General features: G+C 34.0%; 1 pseudogene; it reads left to right on the top strand.

The window, feature by feature from the left end:
- Positions 1-4,402, top strand: part of LOC106474584 — a 40,882-nt pseudogene that overhangs the window by 17,474 nt on the left and 19,006 nt on the right.

Genomic DNA, 4,402 nt, shown 5'->3' with positions numbered 1-4,402 from the left:
ATACACCTATAAATGTTTCCTACACCATGTTGGACAGCCACCTTACACCTGTAAATGTTTCCTACACCATTGTGGACAGCCACCTTACACCCGTAGATATTATCTACTCCATGTTGGACAGCCACCTTACACCTGTAAATGTTTCCTACACCATTGTGGACAGCCACCTTACACCCGGTAGATATTATCTACTCCATGTTGGACAGCCACCTTACACCTGTAAATGTTTCCTACACAATTTCGGACAGCCACCTTACACCCGTAAATATTTCCTACACCATTGTGGACAGCCACCTTACACCTGTAGATGTTTCCTACACCATAAGTTATCAGACAACACAGAGCAACAACATTCTGCATAAGGCTGGTAGAACATTCAAGCAGTAACTGGATGTAACTGTAAACTGTCAAGCAAGCTCTCTTCGCAATTTCTGAAAGCAAAAAACCGAAAAATAGACAGTGTCTCAAACTTAACATTTGTGACTGACCCACAGGCAGTACTGCATAAAATTCAAAGTCATGGATGTAAGAAAACAAAGTAACTGCAGAGTAATTACGAGTATCACTTAGATTTATATACCAGGCCATGCATGGGTAAAGCTAAACGATGAAGCTGACAAGCTCACACAAGAAGGCTTTTTATCAAGTCCAGCTCTTATCTACTGCCATGATATTCACCTTCTCTGCTCTATTAAGATAAAATCAGAAGCCAATAAAGGTTTTCACCAACATTCACAAAGAAAGAGACTATTGATAAAATACAACTAGAAGGTCACTGGTAACATCAGTAAAATAACTCTTCTACCCCTGCCTCCCCATACAGCCAGAAGGTCACTGGTAACATCAGTAAAATAACTCTTCTGTCTCCTGCCTCCCCATACAGCCAGAAGATCACTGGTAACATCAGTAAAATAACTCTTCTGTCTCCTACCTCCCCATACAGCCAGAAGGTCACTGGTAACATCAGTAAAATAACTCTTCTACCCCCTGCCTCCCCATACAGCCAGAAGGTTACTAGTAACATTACAGTAAATATATATATATAGTATTTTACTACTCATATCTGCTATATATTTAAGGAAATGCAAGATAATTCATATTTTTTATTCATAGATTTGTCATTGGCCGTGAAAAAGACAGTGCCAACAGTGAGATAGCACAACTAATATCACAGTCACTGAAAGCAGACAGAGAACTGGATTCTCATCACAAACCTACAGGACAACATTATTTACAGGACAATCATCAACAGGTAAGGTTTCGAAGCTTTCTACGCTCATCAACTTATTGAACTATTTCGGGGTCAAAACATTTTTATTGGTGTCTTACTGTCAGTGTAATGTAAAGTATTATATCAGATGGTATGATAAACTAATCAGTTGCTGTAGTATAGCTTTTAGTAATCTTGTTAGTATAGTACTATATCCAATAGAACCATGACTGATAATCTTGTTAGTATAATACTATATCCAATAGAACCATGACTGATGAATCTGTTAGTATAGTACTATATCCAGGAGAACCATGACTGATAATCTTGTTAGTATAATACTATATCCAATAGAACTACGACTGATGAACCTGTTAGTATAGTACTATATCCAGGAGAACCATGACTGTAATTCTTGTTAGTATAATACTATATCCAATAGAACCATGACTGATGAACCTGTTAGTATAATATTATATCCAACAGAACCATGACTGATGAAACTGTTAGTCTAGTACTATATCCAATAGAACCATGACTGATAATCTTGTTAGTATAATACTATATCTGACAGAACCATGACTGATAATCTTGTTAGTATAATACTATATTCAACAGAACCACGACTGATAATATTGTTAGTATAATACTATATCCGACAGAACCATGACTGATAATCTTGTTAGTATAATATACATACATAATTATATACTGTTAAAGAAACATGAAGTAGAAGTGTATTATTGTTTTTGTGATACAGTCAGTGACTCTCTCTAGATACATATTTATATACTGTTAAAGAAACAAGAAGTAGAAGTTCATTATTGTTTTTGTGATACAGTCAGTGACTCTCTCTAGATACATACTTATATACTGTTAAAGAAACATGAAGTAGAAGTGTATTATTGTTTTTGTGATACAGTCAGTGACTCTCTCTAGATACATATTTATATACTGTTAAAGAAACAAGAAGTAGAAGTGTATTATTGTTTTTGTGATACAGTCAGTGACTCTCTCTAGATACATACTTATATACTGTTAAAGAAACATGAAGTAGAAGTGTATTATTGTTTTTGTGATACAGTCAGTGACTCTCTCTAGATACATACTTATATACTGTTAAAGAAACATGAAGTAGAAGTGTATTATTGTTTTTGTGATACAGTCAGTGACTCTCTCTAGATACATATTTATATATACTGTTAAAGAAACATGAAGTAGAAGTTCATTATTGTTTGTTTCATTCTTCCAACTCTTTTTTTTTAGCCTCCACAGTCATTGGACAGTTCTCTTGGTTCCACACCCGAAGAAGGGGAGGATGGTTCGACTGTAGAAGTGTTTGATAGCAGTAATTCTACCTCTCCCGACTTTGATTTGGATACTTTAAGAGTTAAGCTTAAAGAGGTAAGTGCTCTAATGTTTGTGTAGAATCTGGTCTGCAACTTTTTATGGGACACGCATAGAACTTGAAAAGATAATAATGTTTTTTATGGAAGTTTGATCATCATAATGACCTGCATTAGAGTTGTCTGTCTGTGATCTGTTTAAAGAAGAAAAATGTGTGTCCATCTTGAATCAATGTGATTGTAAAGTACGTTCTCTTGCATTAGTCACCAGTCATAATATGGCCATCTTGAATCGATGTAATTGTAAAGTACATTCTCCTGCATTAGTCACCAGTCGTAGTGTGGTAATCTTGAATCGATGTGATTGTTAAGTACATTCTCCTCCATTTGTCACCAGTCATAATATGGCCATCTTGAATCGATGTGATTGTAAAGTACATTCTCCTGCGTCAGTCACCAGTCATTGTGTGGACATCTTCACCCATTTTTTTTATTCCAATCTGTTTGTATTTTATCAACATTTGTTTATTCCAGTCTGTCTGTATTTTATCAACATTTGTTTATTCCAATCTGTCTGTATTTTATCAACATTTGTTTATTCCAATCTTTCTGTATTTTATCAACTATTTGGTAAGTGAAACAAGTAATTATGCCAAACAAGAATAATCTGAGAAAAAAGATCTTGTTTTAGAGATATCTGACAACCAACAGAAAAATAAAAGGGTTTCTTGTGTTGCCATTACTTTTGGGTCTTATTTAAAAACCACAGATTGAAATATATTGGTTACCTGTTTTGTCATACAGTACACCACTTTCCAAACATTTGCTTCACACTGTAGGTACTACAGTGTGACAGCAATAAAAGGGTTAATAGTGTATAATGCATAAAGTGTGCAATAACAAGCAAAAGTACCCGTCCCCAGTGACGTTTCAAAAGTGAATGTTGAAGTGTGGGAAGCGGCCTCCATAAACAGGAGACATACGAATGCTCAAACAGAAACCACAGTTCACAATATATATAAGTACTGTAATCATATCAACTCTTTAAAATGTTTGTTGTTACAGGTCCAGTATAAACAGGCATTGGCAGAAGCAGAAGTAAAGAAAATGAAAAACAAGGTAAGAAAATGGAGATATGAACCAGACTTAGTCACAAATTATGGAATAAAATGTAGTAAAAACTGTTTTTAACATTTTATAATATTACTATTTCACCTTTAACAGAACATATTAATGAAACTAAACACACAATTTAATGGGAAAACTGTTATTTTAGTACAACCTCTAAATGTCATTAGTATGAATATATATGGATCTCTTGAGATTATCATATATAAAAAAAGTAAATTTAAAATATAGAATAAATATTGTCAGCAGATGACATGAAATTCTTTAATAGGTAAATTGTATTATGGTGATTTTTTTGAAAGGGTATAAATTAGTGTGATTTTTGCAAAATATTGCACTTCTGAAGATGACACGGTAAACACGTCCAAACATGTTGTCTGTATGAGACTATTTCCAATCTCATCATGTGCGGTAAGTTATTTGGTATTATTATATTTTTGAGACTTGGATTAATCTCATTTTATAGAAATGTGTACACTAAATTGTTGTTTATTAAAAAGTGAAATTTAAACATTGAGAATTTACACAGGTGTCAATGTTTGTTACAGTACAAGATACACTGACCACCAGTGATACAAGACATGTTTGTTACACTACAAGATACACTGACTACCAGTGATACAAGACATGTTTGTTACACTACAAGATACACTGACCACCAGTGATACAAGACATGTTTGTTACACTACAAGATACACTGACCACCAGTGATACAAGA

Source organism: Limulus polyphemus, unplaced genomic scaffold, assembly GCF_000517525.1.
Source record: "Limulus polyphemus unplaced genomic scaffold, Limulus_polyphemus-2.1.2 Scaffold7403, whole genome shotgun sequence".
Lineage (NCBI taxonomy): Eukaryota > Metazoa > Arthropoda > Merostomata > Xiphosura > Limulidae > Limulus > Limulus polyphemus.
This window is presented reverse-complemented; position numbering and strand designations above follow the sequence as displayed.